The sequence below is a fragment of the Magnolia sinica genome, chromosome 2 (genome assembly GCF_029962835.1).
Source record: "Magnolia sinica isolate HGM2019 chromosome 2, MsV1, whole genome shotgun sequence".
NCBI classification, from domain to species: domain Eukaryota; kingdom Viridiplantae; phylum Streptophyta; class Magnoliopsida; order Magnoliales; family Magnoliaceae; genus Magnolia; species Magnolia sinica.
In genome coordinates, this window is record NC_080574.1 from 97,888,544 (window position 1) to 97,909,327 (window position 20,784).

The following is a 20,784-nucleotide window of genomic DNA, read 5'->3' on the forward strand; positions in this document are numbered from 1 at the left end:
CGGTATCAACTAGAGTATAAACTAGTCCTATACTGATCAAGTGACGAGCCCTTTGTAGTGACCTAAAACTGCAACATCGTATGAGATTTATTAGGACTGATGACCCTAGAATGGATCATTGTTCAGGAAATGATATAAGGGAGGTACCTTAGCTTCCCAATCCTACTGTATAAAAAGGTCTAATAAGAACTCGATAATCACGCTCATGCACCGCATTGCATGTGCTTTTGGCGTTGGTGTTGAGCACAGAGGAAGGGGTGCATGCCGCGACCATAAGAGGAAGATCGCAGAAGGAGTGCAGGCGAGGGCATGCATCATTAATACATATCATTTTTGCATTAATCAGAGTACTTAGGGATGCTTGGTTGTATTGCTTTATCATTACTGCTTGATTGAATTGATAACATGTTAACCTTTACCTTATAGCTCCACTGAGTTGATCACTCACTCCCACGTTCTGGGATGGTGTTGTACACACCAACTAGACTCTGTCTTAGCTGCAGGTGATGATGATGCTTATGAGGCAGAGCTGGACTATTACGATGACGAGGAGTTCTCCTATATACAACTCTCTGGCGGGTCTATGTAGACTTGGAGTTGTGCTGGTGGGGCTGCAGGGTTTTCGATAGAGAAATTTACACTTTCTTATTTTATACATTTTGGAACTAAACTTGTAATTATTTAACCTAGTGATGATCATACTCTAAGGGTTTTCTATTACCCTTATACAGTTTACATACATATCATAGTCTTCTGCTTGCGTAATTTAATTTGTCCCTGGAGTATGATATGCTGTTTTGGTATAATCCCATTCATGTTTAAGGCACTAATACAGACAGCATTTAATCATCATTATCTATGTTGCATGAGTAATGCGTTGGAACTCGAGAGTTGAATCTATGCTCGACCCCCCTATTTTCAGGGCGTTATACAATCTTTTGTTCAAAGTATGAATAAGTAGACTCAAGATGAGAAAGTGAGTTTTGAAAACTTAGAGCCGAATCATATAAGAAATCAATCAAATAAGTTTTTTATCCATTAAGTCAGAGAATAATTCGCATATTAAGCTTTTCAACATGCTCAGTGAAAATACTATCTTTTCATAATGTTAGCCATGCTCATCACTTCAAGATTGATTAAAAACTAAAGTACTGATTCTGAACTTATCCCCTTTTCCTTCTTTTTTAGTTTTTGATTTTATATCGACGGTTAATTTTTATTCATTCTTTTACAGAGCTTGCATTATTTTTTCATTTTTTCCTAGGCTTTTCACGATACATGACCTTTTTGTCGATCTCCTATTTCTTTTTAAATGGTCCTTTTCTTCTTTTAAGGTATATAAAATTCTCCAGACTTGATTCTCACCATCTATCAATGACTCACATACTAACAATCAGAAATTCTAACATTATTTATAGAAAACAATTTGAATGTGCCTTGTGATTTAGATTAACATAATGTTCAAACTTCCTCTTAATCAATTAAGTGTAAGGACCGTAAGTGATAGGCTACTTAGTTTATCAAACTCCAATAATTCAAAAGTCGCTTCCTATCTTATCTTCATACTCAAAACAGTCTTAAATACACAACATATCACTTTCCAAATAGATAAACATTGAATTTTTTAAAAAAAAATTACAAATTTTGCTCAAAATTGAGAAAACACTGATTAGTTTACCTAATCTCCCACCCCAACCTAAAATCTACATTGTTCTTAATATAAAAGAAATAAGCATGATTTGCAAAAGAGATAACGTAATTGAAGGAGAAGTGATAGAAAGTATTTAATGAAGGAATTTTGAGGCTTTTTTCAAAGGATCTCAATGTGAAGGCGGGTTACCACAAGAATTAAATAACTAAAAAGTAAACTATCCTAAACAAATAAAAAGCAAGCTATCTTAAAACATCGAAAATAAACTATCTTAAAACAGTGGAAGAAAACTATCCTAAAACAGTGGAAGCAAATTATCATAGTCCTAAATTCTATGAATGCAAAAAAAACCTAACTATACCTCCATCAAACTAGGAGGTCAATCCTGGTTAACTTTAAGGCTCGTATCCTAATCCGTACCGTTCCTTAGACTCCCGCGATCCTCCATGTCGAATCCCAGTGACCCGCGACCTTTAGTCGATATTTACGTGTGACCCTAAGTGCATCCCGTATATCTGAGTCTACTCGACCCGAGACTTGTACCCTAGCGATTGCGCAGTCGCCGCGGTTCCAACACCGTGTCTTGCGCACTGATGCGATATCCAAGCCAGGAGTTGTGGGCCTGTGTTTATTTCGAGGAAAACACTGTGCGTTGCAAATTCCAAGAGAATCTCTACCATCCATCACATCAATTAATCAAGTACTAGTCACAACCCATCCCTTTCTTACATAAACCTTCCCAAAGTCAACTCTCTCTCTCTCTATCTCCACACATACATTTCTTACATCACCCATCCCTTTCTTACACCACACCATCCCTCTCTCCTATCCATCTTTACATCCCATCCCACTTCTCTACCTATTCCAAGCAATCCTAAGGAGAGTACATCATCAACGTAAATGAAAAGATAGGTGGTATCAAGTTTGGTATATCCACTGTTGAACCCTACTATATATATGTACTTCAATTATCGGTTACGACTATGTTGGTATATGCACTGAGTATGTGTTAGCATAACCTTGTGATTGTAAGAGGCCCATTGTGACTATGTGAGGCCCATCGTGATTGTATGAGGCCCATTGTGTGATTATATGAGGCCCATTGCGATTATATGAGGCCCATTGTGATTGTATGAGGCCCATTGTGATTGTGTGAAGCCCCTTCTATGTGGGAGGCCCAATTGTGATGTGTGAGGCCCACCATGTGTATGTGATTGTTTGCATGCCACTCGTTCATTATTACGGGCCACGGGCCTACTTATACAAGCCCACCATGATGTATGTGATTATAATCATGCTTAGTATACTTCATGATACAAGCCCATACGCATCATTCGCATGCTTGTTATGAGGAATGATTGAGTATAACATATGCCATTGGGCTGATTGTTTATGGGACTCCCCGAGAGATGGAGTCGCCTACATGAGCACGTGGTATGCGCAGGTTTGATGCATGAATGAATGGTATGGCTCATGCGTCTTTCATTTTGTGACATGATCATTTGGTGCCTGATGTAGAGCGGGTCGCGGACAAAAGGTGTTCGAGGTGGGCGACCGCGTTATGGTCCATCTGCGCAAAGAGAGATTTCCGACCGGGACGTACAACAAATTGAAAAATAAGAAGATTGGACCCGTCCCAATCATCCGAAAGATCAATGATAATGCTTATATTGTTGATCTTCCAGATGACATGGCAATCTCACAGACTTTCAATGTCGCGGACCTGACCGAGTATCATGAATCAGAGCATGATGAGAACTCGAGGACGAGTTCTTTTGAAGTGGAGGAGACTGATGTAGAGCGGGTCGCGGATAGTTACATGGCTAAGATGGATCAGAAAAGGCCCGGTCGACGACAGAAGTGATCCGGACCATCGGACCTTAGATCGGGCGTATCTCGCAATCCAGAATGAGTTAACTGACGTAAAATATATGATTTTGGGGTAGAACGAGCTACTTTAGCCAACCAACCCAGCTATGCAGGGTTGCGCAGCCCGGAATTGCGAAAAACCCCTAGATCGATGGTCGTTTCCCTGTTTCAATTTCGTTTTTACTATAAATAGTAAGTTTTAGTTTGATTATAACTCTTCATCCGTCGGGCTTTAGGAGTTGCGTCCAACGTGAAAAGAGCTTAGAATAATTAGGAGAACGGGTTGGTGAAGCCCAAATAGGACACTTACTATTTTTGGCCGAAAACCTTGCGCACTAGTAGACATCACGACCGTCTATAAATAGTAAGTTTACTATTTATAGTAAGTCACGGATTCTAAGAGTTTGAGTTGTAGTTTGATTCTAATTTCTTTCCCATTGCTTGGTACCCCTATTTAAAGGGTTGTAAACTCGTTTTTATTCATCAATTAATCAATTTCGAATTTATTAGAATTTATTTCTATTTTCTGCTTTCTTTCCTCGTGGATTCGAGAAGTCTCTGTGAGGAGTCCAGAGAAGCTCCGTGGATTCGGAGTAGTTATCCTCATCACGTTCATCCCTGCGTCAGTGCCCTAGTGACATCAGGGCTGCAGCCTCCACATGCACATCATGGATGGCCAGATAGGACATCAAAAATATTTAGTTTGAGCATATGGGCACTTTGGATGTCCGTAAGTGAAAGTCCCTAAACTCCCGTGGCTAGGGGATGCTCAAATATTTAGACAGAGTGGAAGACATGAGCGTCGAGTGCCGAATACCAGTAGGCCGCGCTTCCCATTGTGTCATGGTCTGTTGGGTGGGGGTGTGGCCTTACCCGCCCGAGGGTAGGGGTAAAGCTAGGCGGAGTTTGAGCAGCTCATAAGTGGGTCCAGTATCGATGAGTATGGTTGATATTGGTAGGCGTGTAGTGAGGTCTTCTCCACTCGCTGGGCTACGCGGTCGGTAGGGGCGGTAGCCAGCTTGGAGTGTACTAGACCTCGATGATGATCCCAAAGATGTATGATACTAATAGGTAGATTTACTGAGCAAGAGTTGCATACTCAGCATTTGATTGGTTCATTCATTCACTCTTCACTCTGTGAGACCCTTAACCTTAGTATCCATTTTGTTCCATCGGGTCCTGCGGTCCTACTGGTCGAATTCCGGCGACCCGCGACCTATGGTTTGCATTTGTGTTGACCCTTAAGAAAAACTCATATAAACCTGACTCGGATCGACTCGAAACTAGCGTCATAGCGACCGCATCGTCGTCGCGGTTCTAACGCCGCGTCTTGTGCGGCAATCTAAGTTGTACATTAAAAGATGTAGGCCATGCTTTTTGTGGACCATTGATCGTGATTTATGGGGCCCACCTAGGGTGTATACGAATTCCCATGCATGACATCACCCTATGTTTCATGATTTCATAGCTAGTCTAGCTAGCCTAGGCCATAGTTCCTTAGCTAGCTATCCCAGAATGAGTTGTCTTCTCTAGGCTAGCCACTTTTCCTCTCTCCTATGGCAAGAAGAGCTATCATTTACCTCTAGATTCTAGCAATTTCATCATTGCTTTTCCTAAAACCCTCCATACTTGCAATTTCTCTCTCATTCTTCCCATTCTTCTCTCCCTCATTTCTCTCTCTCTTCCCCCTCTTGCAAGGAGCTTGGATGTCCCACTCCTTAGTTGAAATCCAGCCCTCCTTCCACCAAAAAACCCCTTCATCCAACCCTCAACAACAGATCCATACCATTGATCCTTGTGCATAGAAGCTTGAGGAGTCCATTGGTGGTAGAATCTTGATGTTTTGATAGGTGGGTGTACATCTAGGTTTAGTTTTCTGATTTTCTTCTTTTGAAATCTTGATTTTCATTTTTGGAAGCTTGTAGGACCCACCAGTCAATGGTGGATGTCCTACATGACTCTATATGTGTGGCTAGTGGCCCACTTCATGCATGCATGTTGCCATGATGGGCCATTCTCCATGGACCCATCATGATGATTTCCTCTTTGATCTATGGTTGTTGGGTCATCTAGACCTGAGATTGCATGGTGGGGATGACATCCCCCCCTTAGATTTTTCTTTCAATGTAAGATCCATGTATGCATGGACCCTTGATGTATGGTTTGGATTGTTGGAGGACTCATAGTGGCGGAGTCCTCTCATGGCCGTGATTCTTTCTGTCTCCCTCCGTCCCTCTTTGTCGCTGATGTATGTGGCCCACCTGATGTGTCTAAATATTTCCAGACCATCCAGATTTTTGGGACGACCAAGCCCACTATGCTGGACGTCCAGGCCCATGTTGGTTGTATGGGTTGGATGGCCATTAAGGCCTAATTTCTTATATGTTTTTATAAGGGTTTTAGGTTTGGAATATTTATGGCCCATCTAGGTGGACCCCACTTGTTTAATCTAAGCTTTAATCCCTCGAATTATTTTACTAAGGGCTGGAAATGCACAACATATGTTGTTATCCAGATTTCAGGCCCAATTGATGTATGAATTTGGACATTGTTGTAAGGCCTGTTTACAAGGCTTTTCTTCTAGATTTTTTTTAGGTCGCTCAGAGGTGTGGACCCTACTTTGATGTAGGATGGGGCCCACACCTTCCACCCTTGATCTGAGCCCCATAGAGTGGGCCCAAGAGGGCTGGACGGTCTAAATTTTCTGGACTGTCTCGTAGTCCTGCATGTTGAAAATGCCCCTGTAGCCTAGTTTTGGGGGTAATGGGCCACTCTAATGGACCCCACATGTTGTCCGTATAGATGCATACAATCCACCTATTTCCCCTTGATTTGGTAGGCTCAGGGCCACCCCATTGGGTGCACAAGATGGGGCCAACAACATTGTTTTTCTATAACAGAATTTTTGCAAACCTTGTTGTCCATTTGTAATAAAATTATTTGGAGGTGTTTATGACGACACTCTTTCCCCCATTTTTTAGCCCACTTGTGGGGATCCACTTCTGGTGCATGTGGGCGGCATAAATCATAAAAAATTTAGGGTTTTTGGGGCTGGGACAGCTGCACCATGCTGGACGTCCAACTGGTCTGACGTCCAGCCATGGGCTGGCCGTCCACCCCTTGTGGACCACCTTGATGTATGTGTTTCTTCCCCATCTTTCTCCCTTGTGTGGCCCACTGTAGTGTGGACCTTCTTATGGTGGGAGGTCCACCTGTGGAGCCGCCCACCTCCCCACCTTAATGTGACACCCAGGCCCACTTGAGTTTATGTGATTTGTCCTCATTTGGGGCCCACCATGATGATTAGGGACCATTATAAAATTTATATCTCCCCAAATTCATTTTTTGTAGGACCTCAGCAGGCCCAGGAAGCTGGGTGGGCTGAAAGTCCAGCAAGGTGTTATGAGAAAAATTGTATATATATATGGCTGGATATTTTAAGGATGTGGGGCCCACCAAATGGAGAAATAATGAGTGAACATGTTATACTTTTAATGCTAAGGCTTTTAGGCTTAATTAGTGCCAACAAAGGTCCACTTTTTGTTGAAGTTTGAGCCTGAAATAGCTGGACCAGAAATTTTGGATGTCCAGCAGGCCTTGATGGGCTGGGACGTCCACGCTTGGCCCGATTGTATATATGGGTTGTTTCCACCATTATGCTTGACTAGTTAGGCTGAAATATGGATGTGATTGGGACCTTGATTCACTGTAACACCCCAATTTTCAGGACCCGAGTACATGACTTGCATTCCAAAAACCCAAGAGTTAGCTATTAATAACGACGATCAACAAATGAATCAAAGTGCAATATAGCGGAAATGAAAACGTAGCATAGATATGATCCAAAGATGGGAACAATATTTAGACCCACTCAGCTGGGGGCCAATTGCATAACCTTAAATCTCTCAAATTTTAAATGTACGGGAATAAATATAAAGAGCTAATCTATTGATTTAATCCAAAATAGGCAGTCGCCTTCTGCTGCGGCTCCTCGATGTCGAACTCCTCCTCGACCGCCACCGCCTCCAAGTCAACTGTGTACTCATCGGCTTCTATACCTGCGTCCTCTGTACGGTTGAACATTGATGAATGAGTGGCTAGCTCAGTGTGATCTCCCCTCAAGATTACACACCGCCGCCCTAAACAAAGAATAGCGCGAAAACACACAGGGAATCCAAAGCACAATAGATGCAGTTGTATTAAGTACGTGGATGTATGGAATGTAATCATCGCCTCAGGGATGATCATCCGTGCGGACAGTGGGCTCGTCACCTATGCAATCATCGAACCTGTGAAAATCATCCTGTCAGAACAATATGTACATCACGTACGATAGAAATAGATGCAGGTATGTGCCATGTATGCATGATTAGCCAGTCCATTATTAATCTATTCACACTTAGCCATTTTAAATAAGCTCACGGTCACTACGGGGAGCTCTTGGCCTAGAGTAGGCCGACAGCTCGGACATAGTATCCAATGACTACCATCCCTGACCCATGAGGTTACCCTCTTAGGGTGTGTGTAGTATCTACCAATATGTGGACAATCAATTCAACATAAAGGGGCCACCACCAATGCCGACTGGGAATGAAAAGTTAAAGTTATCAAACGTGGTGATTCAAACAAGATGGCATGAATGGTTCAAAGATGAGTAAACATCGGAATTTAAAAAGGTTGTGAAGTTCATCCCAAGTTAATTAGGTGAAACCACACATGGATGATAAACCCCATGGTCAAACATCATAACCAAAACCTCCAGTCAGGGGCCTACTTATGTCACTACTAGGTTAGTTACACCCCAAGCATGGACTCTCCTTTGTTATGACTTCCCATGGAGAGATTTCAACAATATATGTGTCACATCATCATATTAGTAACATAGATCTTGTCATGAATAGGGAATAAGAAACAATGCATATATTTTTATCGAAGCACATTAACCGAATTAATATACGATACAAGACATGAATGGTTGGGTTATTCACCTAGGCAGTTCAGAGTATATAATCAAGAGCCTAAACAATAGTAAGCATGAGTCCACCACACCATTTATCATTAGTCCAACTAACCATTTAATTTAACAAAACTACTATTTCTGGTCTAGTTAGGGATGGAAAGCTTAATGAGAGGAAATCATCACCAGACAAATAGGAGTGTGCCCCTTGACCCGAGTAACCGCGAGTACCTAGCCATCCAATAACAAGAGAGTAATCTCCTGGAGTCATTCCCAATACAATAACTGATGTTAGAAGGCATCCCTATCTATAAAATAAGTGCGGCTAGGGAGGACTTGATGATTTGGGGAACATGGGCCTGATTTCTGGTAACTAGGCCCACCAACCTCTTACTCAATAAGGACATGATTTGGGGCTCAAAACCACCCTAACTAAAGGCCGAATTGGGCATTGGTTTCGGCCTAGCTATAGAACTCAACACAAAATCAAGATGGAGCCAGGTTAGGCCATCCCTGGCCCACCATCTCATGGCTTCAGCCAAAAGAATCCCGTTTGAGTATGGCCTAATTCATCAGCTCCCAAAGTGGCCTAAGGACTAGGCCCAACAACAATTAGCAGTGAGGCCAACCTGCTTTAGCATGGTGAGGCCCACTGAGATGTGGTGTAACCCACCCCTTATGCGGCTGGACCAATGGTCTGGCCCACTTCTACAATGGTGAGGCCCACATATGTGGTGAGGCCCATAGGAATACATGGCATGGCCCACTAGCCTCCAAACAGGGTGCAGCCCGCTAGAGATTTCCGGAGCATAGGTGAGGCCCGGCTGCTACGTGGCCCAGTCCATCTATTGCTCACCTTGTGGCTGACTAATGGGTGCATCTAGCACCATTATAGCACTCCTCAGAGGCCCGTCCGAAGCTTGATTGAAGGTCAGTTTTAGCCTAACGTGGGGCACCTCTGCTAGCCGATCCCCATATGATACAGAGCCCATTTGGGGATATTTTTCGGCCCAGTTCTGGGCTAGCTTTTTAGCCCAGACAACGGCCTGCTGAAAGCCTATCTTCAGACCCATGCAAGTCCTGGTAAGAACATGCCACCCCACCTAAATTAGGGCCTGTTTAAGGCTTGCTTCCAGGCCACTTCAAAGCCTATCTGTAGGCCATCCTTAGCTTGTTCAGGGACCTAGACCAAAGGCCTGTTTCCTGCCAAACTTCCGACCCAACCAAGGCCCTGCTTGCAGTGCCTTCGTAGCTTAGTGAGAGCTGGGTTTTCAGGTCGATACATGGCCTGATGCAGGCCATGATCTCAGCCCATTTTTGACCTAGGTAAGGGTCCGATTACTGCCATAGTCCCAGCCTAGAACTCAACCATTAACTGGCTTGGTCTAGGCCTGAAACAGTGTTGCAATATGGTTTGGTTTTCACCCTGAAAAATGCCACTGCATTAACCTGATTTCTACCTGATATATGGCCACTATTTGGCCCATCTGAGCCTTGCTACTCAGTGCAAAATAGGACCTGTTGCGGCTAAGTTGGAGGCCTAGTTTGGGTCTGGACTTGGGTCCGTTCCTGGTTCCAAAACTGGCCATTGTCTGGGCTGGTTCTATCCTCAAACAGAGATACTCTCTGATCTATTTTCAGCCCAAGAACCAGTCATTATTTGGCTTGGCCCTCGGTCTGAAGTAGGGTCACTGTTTGGCCTTATTTGGGTCTGAAACACGGCCATTTACTTGGCCTGGTTCCAACCCATGAATGCTATTTTCTACTCTGTTTCGGGTCTGAAGTACAGCCATGGATTGGCTGGTTTTAACACAAGTTTTCGCCATTGTTAGGCTTGGTCCCTGAGCCTATTTCAAAGATCTACTGAGAGCTTAAGATAATAACCAAATGGGGCCTGAAACAGTGCTCCCGACTGACTGCGTTGCAGCCTGAAGTGGGGCTATAACTTGGCTCGACTCCATGACCCGAACGCCATTGTTGCTGGACCGAACTCAACCATCGCTTGGCCTGGTTTTGGTCCAAGGAAGTGTTGCCTTCTAGCTAGAACTTATAAGGAGATGGAGGGAGAAATGATCACCTAAGGTGAGTGGACATCGGTCCCCTTAACTCGAGCTGCAACAGGAGCAAATGAACTCCCCTTGTTTCCCCTCTCTTTACACTCTCTTTCTTCTCTCCCCTCTCTCTCCTTGGCACCCATCCCAAGGGCTATAGGGTCCCATATATATAGCCATGAAGGGGGGAATTTGTAAGTGCTATGGTTTTATGCTCATTTGGTTGTCAAATTTTGTGGTGCCAAAACATCAATCTATGTCTTGTGTAGCTCATTGGTATATATGATCAAGACATTGCATCACTTCTTTAAACACTTTGCTTCAAGTCAATAATGAAGAACTACTTCAAACCATTTCAAGAAATGCAAGTACAAGCTACAACGGAAGAAGTGATCTTATTTAAGACCCAAGTCAAGTGTAATTCAAGCTTTAGAAGATCTCAAGCTCAATGTTACATCAAGTAGAGAGATCTCAAGCTTCACAATCTTCAAAGGTCAACTATATCTGAAGAAATGAAGTCTCAATGATCACACCTCACTTTCAAGGTATGATTGACCTTAGATTGACCTTAGGGTAGGTCATTTTGTATACATAATTCAAATTGAATTAGTTTACATGTATTTGAACTGTTCTAAGACTAATCCTGAACTCTGTTCGACTAGTCCTAGCTCTGGCTCAACCAGTCCAAGAAATTCTAAGACCAGTCCTAAGTTATTGAGCTACGACCAGTCCTGGACTTTGTTCGACCGGTCATGTGAACAGTGCACGACTCGTTCTACAACCAGTCCTGGACCTACGACTCAAATTCCAGCAACCGTTCCTTGTTTCTCACGACCAGTCGTAGGATGCTCATGACCAGTCGTGGGGGCCTCACGACCAGTCGTGGACACCCTACGACCAGTCGTGAAACAATTTTATCCGATCGCGCTAAAAATTTCAAAAATCTGTTCTTCTACGGCCAGTAGTAGATGAGATTTCTATAACTATAAATAGAACACGAATTTTAAAGTTTAATATCAAATTTCAAGTAAAATCAAGGCATCACTCTGAGATAAGTTTGTGTTCATTTTTAAGCTACATTGTACATATTTAATATTCTCTTTTATTAGCTTTATTAATTTGATTTTGTTTCTACATTCCAGTCTGAATTGAAAAGAGGAATTGTTGTGTTCCTTCTTCTTGAAATCAAAATCAAATATAGCTAGCCCAACTAGTTTAATTTAAAATCAATTAGAACCTAGAACCATTTTAAAGTGAGTATTGGACATTGAACTTCCACATTCGAACTTCTACTCTGATTGGTTCTTCTGGGCCACTACAAAAGGAGAAATCCAGGTATTTTACTGTATTGTAAATTTCCTTCATTTTGATTTTTGTTTGAGATTAAGCCAGAAAAATCTCAATCTAGTGGTTATCTGAGGAAAGCCAGGAAAACTCAGAAGTAGGGTTTTTAAATTGTGTAAGCCCATTTAAAAGACACAATTGTAAAGGTTTTAGGTGAACTTGTGAAACTTATTTTCATAGTGAACACTAATATCCCCTGTGTGAGGATATTTGGAGTGGAGTAGCAAGTTGTGTGGCTGTTGTTTAACAGTTGGTGTACACACAGGTGAACCACTATAACTCTTTGTATTTTGTGGATGTGTGCATTATATTTCCTATCTTTTATCATTCAAGTTTGTGAAATGTATGTGTGGATGTGAATGTTGTAATATTTACATTTCAAGCACTGTGGGTAATGTTGTAATAATTTAGATTTAAATTCTTGTAATTTATTTCAACTCCTTGCTATTTATTTATTCCTCTTCAGTTTGAGTTTTTGATACGAAGAACGTTCTAGAAATAAGGTTGTCCTGCCATAAACCCTTAGTTTTTATGGTGTAAGGTTGTCCTTAAAACAACATTTGTATCAACCTCTCAATACTTGTTTATTGAGGTTGTCTTTCATTTCAGCATTGTGAATTGATTTCCTTTATTTGGCTATCTCATTATTTAATTTTGCCATTATTATTTTAAATTTGGCATTGTCCTATTCACCCTCCCCCCTTTAGGACATATAGCTTGGCCTTTTCAGAATTTTGACGGTCGGATGAGGCCTAACGAACGGCCAGCAGCCGACCTCCAAAAAGGGAAAGGTTCCCTTGCTCCTTTCTTGCTACATGTGGATGTCTGGCCATTCCTGGAAAAGGATAAAAACATCCATTTATGGAGGGATGGATGAGGTATCCAGCTCATCCCGATCGTGGGCCACCAAGGTGGTTGCGGATGGGCCCACCATCGTGGATCTCTGCAGCATGAGGGATTCCGAGCGACCCTACATGATTTCCCTCACCCCCATGTACGAACCCAAACTGTTATATGGTTATGGTCGGAGGGGGCCCGCGAACCAGATGGATGACTCAGATTGATCAGAAAGTGGCTTAGGTTGGCTACTTTGGAGCTCAAAGGGAATCGGTTTAAATCTCTAGGTGGTGGTGGGAGATTTATTTTTTTCATTCGAAAAGGGCTCGGTCAAAGCTTGTTTGATCGAGCCAGATGTTTCGGTGCACTTCACACATAATTGTTTTCAATGCACACGCGTCATATAGGAACCCACTGAAATGTCGGTATCATAATCCACTCCGTCCATTTGAATTGGGGACCCTACACAGGGATTCTGGCTCATTTTGGGCCGATGGTGAGGCTGAGGTAGACCGTTACCCACTTCTTTAGGGCTATTATTGACCCATATGACCTGATCTATTGGTTGGGGGGGCTGATAATGGTTTTCAATGGTTAAATGGGGCTTTATAGTGCAACGATGGTTTGGTTGGTTGTAAGTTACCTCCCAAGGGTTGTCAGTGGATGTCGTGCACCCCAACATGACTTAGGTAGATTGATCTATAAGTTTATCTTGAGGAGTTCGTCTAGTCTTACCTCCCTGTCTGGTGTCAAGTTAAGCTTGGCTCCTATTGACCCTAATAGATGGCCTTAATGTTAGCTGGGAGTCCCATCTTGTACATGTCAAAATTTTAAGTCACCTAGTATTTTAGGCTTGGTCGATGCAGTTTTTTCTTTCTTTTTTTTTAAGGTTAGGTAACACCCGTGTACCAGAGGTACGAGGTGTTACATTTGCCCACTTAAATTCCTAGTTTTGGGCTGATGTTGTAAGGCCCATTTGGCCCAACTTGGATATGATTTTTTCTTATGCACTTGGGCTTATGGCTGCCCACTAAATTAACATAATGCATGGGTTTGATGACATTGTTATTAAGCCATAATCTCCCCTATGGGCCCATGTTGCTAATTATAGGTTTAGGCCATTTTCTGGAGGTCATTATGTAAGAAATATATATATGTATGTGGCTACCCATTTTATGATAGTATTTAGGCCTTGGGCCTTGCTTCTAGGTAGATTTTTGTTGGGCCGCCTTGTTAAGGGACAATGATGGTTAAATGTCCACATTAACGACCCCCCTCTAGGCCCGTTTATTAGGCTCATTTCCATCTATTGGTGGTTAAATGTCCACCATAGACCTTTTGCTAGGCCCACTCTCATCATTTAGGCCCATGTCATTGTCTACTTAGTCTCGTGGGCTATCCCAAGCTATTGGACTCCACTAGTGGTTGTGTTCCTTCTTCCATGAAAATTTTATTTAAGTACCAAGACCCGATGAGAGGACATCATTTCATGGCACACTTAGTCTTTTTCATGACTCATGAGCATCATTTGTGAGCTTGATAGATGGTTGATTGGTCATGGTATTATGCTATTAGGCAGGCTATTATGGGACTCCTTGTGTGATGTAGTTATCCCACTTAAGTGCGTCGGATGCGTAGGATTTGATGCATGGTTGATTAGTGTGATTCATGCATCTGGCATTACATAGCACGTTGATGTTCGCCCTTGCTTCATCAGGGCCGTAGCCTCCACAAGTATATTGTGGATGGCTAGATTTGGACATCGAAAATGTTTATTTGAGCATTGAGGGCATGTAGGATGTCCTTCGGTGAAAGTCCCAGAATCTTTATCGTATTAGGAGATGCTCTAATGTCGAGACCAAGTGGAAAACATGAGCGCTGGTGCCTTTACCATCAGGCCGCGTCTCCTACTATATCGTGGTTTATTAAGAGGGGTTATGGCCTTACCCACTAGAGTGACGAGGCAATAGCTAGGTTGAGTTTGACTAGCTCATAAATGAGTCAGCTACCGTCGAGCCTTGTTGGTGATTGGCTATCTACAGGCGAGTAGTGAGGTCTCTTACACTCACTGGGCTGTGCGGTTTGGAGAGCGGTAGTCAACATGCAAGGTATTTTCCCCGATGATTTCCAAGAAAGGAACTGTACTAATTTGTGGACTTGATATGAGGATGAGCGTGATCGCATTGCATATTGCAAATGGCACTTGGCTATATGGCCCCATATCGCATAGCCTCGATTGGCAGATGGTATTCCTTTCTTGCATTTGCATAGCCTTATTATGGCTATTGGTATTCATGATCTTGCCACATGTTTCGTATACTCTGATATTGTATTCATGGCACCTGTCCCGTACATACTTACACCACCCTCTAAGCTGTCTATAAGCTTATGCACGATTGATGCGTGCAGGTGATGCTGACAGTGTGCTAGTGATCCTAGGCAGCAGCAGTAGCTGAGCAGGAGCATTAAGCATGTTGTTGACCTTATTGGAGTTGTTCATGTATAGCCTTTGTAATTCTCCCTTGAACCTTGTACTTGTAAAAAGTTTTAAATTCTTAGTGGATCTTGTAATAGTGTTCCTGTAGTTATTATCTATGGTTATGATATTATGACCTTGGGTATACTCTTTATGAATCGGACTTATGTTATAGAAATCCTCCTTGTAGGATCCCAGGATCGGAACCTGGTGTATGGGTGCCAGGAGCCCAGATGGGGTACTACGGAGGCTGTTGGCTCCAGATTCGATAATTGAGAGTTTTATGAGCCCGGTTTCTGAGTTTGGAATGTGACAGGAGTTAGTATCAGAGCATAATAAAATAACCCAGAAGTAACTCAGGACAACATCACATATCTGCTTCGAACTTAAGACAAGTAGTTCCCGAATGTGTACACTCTCGATTTGGTTTTCTGACATCCATCAGTCGTGGACGCCTTTGTTCTATCTGTAGATGATACCACTTAGACAAAGCATCCGTGGATAAGGCACGAGAGGTAAAGGCACCCGCAGTGCTCGATCGACCTGAGCGCATCCTGCTCTATTTGTTACGAATCCTAGTCCGGATCCTCTTCTAGAGTTTGTCATTCCGCCTCTAATTGATCCTATTCCTCCACCGGAGCCTGTCAAGCCTATGCCAAAGGCTCTCGCTTTCGCAGTTCCTATGCCTCCACCTGAGTCCAGTGTAGCCCCTCCAGCCCCTACCATTCCAATTCGAGCAGAACAGTTACAGTAGATGCTCCAGGCAATTATAGCCACCGTCCATGGGCAGAGCAGACAGATAGAGGAGACTCCATAGCAGAGGGAGCAGATTCATGAGAGTGCTCTTCTTCATGATTTTTATCAGTACGATCCCCCACTTTTTAGGGGTGAGCCCAATCCCACAGCGGCTGAGTTATGGCATACAGAAGTAGAGAGGATCTTCAACACCATGTGATGTACATCACAATAATGAGTTCATCTGGCCATTTTTCTTCTTCAGGGCGAGGCCGAGCACTGGTAGGCTTCTGTTTCTAGATTAGTTAGGAGAGATTTTATATGGACTGGGAAGGACTTCGTGGATCGTTTCACTAGAAGTTCTACCCTGAGTAACCGCAACAGCAGCAGGGTAGACCACCGCAGAGGGGACATGTACCTTCCCACTGGCCCAGGGAAAATTCTATGCTGCACAGCAAGTGAAGGGTCAGGACCCTCAGTCATCAGGCTTGTTTCCCTTGCCAGCTCAGGGCAGATTCTACGCCGCTCAGCAAGACTCTCAGTCGTCTTCAGGAGTAGTTGAGGGTATTCTTCTTATCTCCGCTTGTATTGCTCATGTATTATTTAATTTCGGAGCATCTCATTCGTTTGTGGCCAAGGAGTTTTACCGATTGTCCGGTCTTCCATCGGAGTCCGCTCGTGAGGCCTGAAATTGCGGTAATGACCGCTTTAATTGAAGTAGGAATATGCCAATATGTCCTAGAGGGGGTGAATATGACTTTTTTGTATTTTATGACAATTTAAAATCCTATCACTCTAATCCTAAAGGTAAGCATGCATCAGGAGTACTACAAAGTAACCCTACTGGCTTCCAAGCCTGGTAGATGATCCAATCATAAAGCTATTTGAGAGATAAACAATATGCAAATCAATTTATGATGGATGTGACTGTGTGTGTGGTGTGATCTCAGATAATCAAGTATTAAAGTATTTAAGGAAATCACATAAGTAATGGAAGGCAATAACAATCACAAAAATAATCATTTTTATAGTGGTTCGACTACTTGTCTACTCCACTTCCGATGGATGCACACAACCCTTGAGTGTACCGGATCTCACTAAAGGAGGTTTTAAATCAGGTTCACCTCAAATCGAAGGTTTTAAATCAGGTTCACCTTTAACCAGTACAACCTACACTTAGGCTGACACAACATGTCTACACGACATGGTTTTTGCTCCCATGAGCAAGGGTCAGCACATAACACCCAACTTTTAAGCCCCACTGGCCAAGGATCCACACAAGGCAATTAATGGAGGTTTCACAACAGGTTCACCTCTAACTAGAGGTTTTAAACAGGTTTACCTCTAACCAGTTTATGCTCTCCACAGAGCAAGGGTCAACACAAAGCACCCCACATACACTCCCGCCGGAGGCCTCCTATGAGGACTTGCAAGGGGTGAGAAACACCTTAGACTCAATCCTAAGAAGGAATTATCATAAGGGTCCTCTGAAATTATCAAAAGGGTCCTTTGATGACGAAGAATCTTCAGCTTCCTTGAACTGCAACTAAGAAGATGTACCAATACATGGCGATGGGTTGGGTCAAGGTTATGATGGAATCATACTCTATTAAATATTTTCCTATAAGGGAGATAGAGCGATTCCAATCATCTATGCATCAAGGCATCCCAGCTTAATGATTTGTCATTAAGGTGGTGGGTGCAGGATCCTTAAATGCATAAGTTCATTCCCCAATCCACTCTATTGAATGTCAATGATGATGGTGGATTGGAGGATGAACTTCCATGAGAGAAAAGTCTTAAGGTATATGATGTAAGGTTAAACACTCAAAAGCACTCTCTATTTTCTCTATACGACAACCAAGGGCAAGCTCTCATTAAATAAGTAAAAGGTTCTAATGGATAAAAAAATGGTCACATTTTTAACAGAGTTTGATATCATCGAGCAAGGTCGATATCATCTCGCGTATACTCTCGATAGTATCGACTGGCCGCTCGATGACACGAACTCAAATGTCAAACGCTTTTGAAACCTTTTGCCAGCTGGTTGAGGAAATTAAACGTGCGTCGATGTCATCGGATTTCGAACTCTGATTTCATCGACACGATGTTCGATTCCTCGACATTTGAAAATGTGAGAGACTTGCCTTTGAAGATTTTCAGGTAAAAGATATGATCGAGCATCACTCGATATCATCAAAATTTGAATATCGATGATATCGAGGGAAGTGTCAATTCATCGATAATTTCAAGAAATTTTCCTATAAGCTTGCTGGACAGATTGTGTCCACATTCGAGGACATCGACCATGCCTCAATATGATCGATATTTGAATATCGATTTTATTGAGTGACCCTCGATCCGAGAAGAACAACCTAAAAAACTTGCTGGATAGGTTTTTGTCCCAGACCGATATCATCGAAGACCTTCCAATATCATTGATATTTGAATTACGAGGATATCGAGGAGCTCTTCGATATATCGAAGATTACATGATTTGCCTTAGTAGAACTAGGACACAACAAACCTGATGTCGATTTTATCGAGTCTATTCGATGGACTCGAGATTCAAATTTTGATGATATCGAACCCTCTATCGATACATCGATAATTCTATCTAGAGATTTTTATGGTTGCTGGATATCTTATGTCCTCATTCCAATAATATCGAGTGAGGTTTGAGGACATTGATAACAAGGTTCGATTTTATCAAACCATGTATCGATAAATCAACAAAGGTAGAAAACTTAAAGATTTTCTTAAAGTTTTAAAAAAGTATTCTAACCAAGAACTTAAGATGTTCTTTCCAAGTTTTAAGGGTTTTAATTACCTGGTTATTTGGGACATGGGATGTGAGGCTAAGATTTACCTATGGCGAGTTCAGGCACACATCCTATTAATACAGTCACTTAATCAATCTTCCTATGGAGATCCTTTGTCTAGATGACTCAACGCTCACATTAATTGACAAACCAGGGCTCTTTCAATCTCCCCCTTTGTCAATTACATGACAAAACACCAAAACACCCTAGAACAACTTCTACACAAACACCCTAAATTGTATGTACATGAACGTTACACAAATTTACAAAGTTATCTAGTGAGCATACACACACACACACACACACACACATTCAGTAGTTGCTCCCCCTAACAGTAATCTCCCCCTGTCGTCTTGTAGCTGCTCCCCCTAACACCTGCACCACCATCCAAAAACTGATACACGCAATTTTCCTTCAGGGTGGATTTGTTCTCCCCCTTTTTGTCAGTCATTGGCAAAGGATAACATAACTTTTGAGATTGACTGAGGTTAGAGAATATGGGAGAACCATTTTTCAGGGAGCATAAGGAGAGGAGACATAAAAGAACATTCCTTGAAAGTATATTAGTTTCGAGAAAAAACTGTGATGACTAATAGTATGAGCATAGAAAGTAAACATCATAGTTGATATGAACCAGATAAAATAGGAAAACAGGGATAAGATTCATAGATGATAGCATCATTCAAAGCAGACCAGTAAATAAACCAAATTAAAATGGTAGTAAGATATATGAGATGTAAACAGCCATTGCCCAAAATATCCAAAAATATATGCTGCCTAAGCTTGACAGAAGTATAAAATTCATCCCATTCAGTTTAAAACAACAAAACCAAGCTAGCTCAAATATGAGCACAACAAAAAAGAGAAACATTTTGTAGACCTGCAGCAACATTGTACTTCTCAGTTGGCACCTAACATCCACGAGGCTCGCCATGTGTGAGCAAGTCCACTACTTGCTGGCTTGTTTGCTGGAGGATGTCGACTTTTTCTTCAATCGCGATGAGGCGCCTTTCACAGTGGTAAAGATGTTCCTCCATACCAGCCATCCCATTAAGTAGGTGACATTCTAGGTGATGAGCCTGGAGAATTGTGATAGATTCCAGATTGAGCAGCGGCTTTCGATTGGATCCCCAAGGTGTAGGAGGATAAATGGGTTGAGCATGTTAGTCAGCTGGCTGCATGGTAGGACTATTCTCAGGTAAAGATGAAGTGAGACACAACTGTTGAGCCTCCAGGACTGCGTCACTGTCAAACCATGCTTCTGGATGAACGACGTTGGATGTGGCAGGGAGGCCCACATAATGAGCGAGTTTACATATGAGTGCAGGAAAGGGTAGTGTATCCCAATGATTACCTTGGATTATATGAATGAGCTGCTTGAGAAGAAGAGTTAGAAGGCACACTTTGATTTCTTGATACACATCATAAAGAACATTTAGCACAAAGGGAGGAAGGTGATTACCCTTTACATCACATGGATATACATTAGACCCTAGAATGCTATGGAGAATTTTAAACGAGGGTCCAAGATGATTGATGTGAAGTGTATTTTCATCATTTCGAGGGACATTAGTGCCATGACACAATACGTGGGTTATCTCTCCCCAAACACCCAGACCATTTAGATTCCAATTTGTCACTGGGATTTGAGTGACTTCAAGATTTAGAAGCCATGCAAGAGTGATGGGAGTGATGAGTTTTGAGTGATGTACATGATCGATTCGAATACAAGGAGGGTCATCACGAATGATATTACAACTATTGAAGAATTCACGAATTAAACCTAGTTGATAAGATCCACCAAGATTTAAGATATTCTGCCATCCTATCACTTCCAAGAGGAGATCCACGCCAAAGGGCTCAATGGCACTTTTCAAGACAAGACGTTCAGTAACAGTGGCTGGACTTCTTTTTACTGGAATGAGATGATATTGGCTAGATTCTGGTTCCTTGTTCTTTGATTTTGAAGATTGAGAAAGAGACTTTCCTTTGCCTTTGACCATGATTTTTTGGTGAGAGGAGTCCAAAGAAAGAAATAGGTG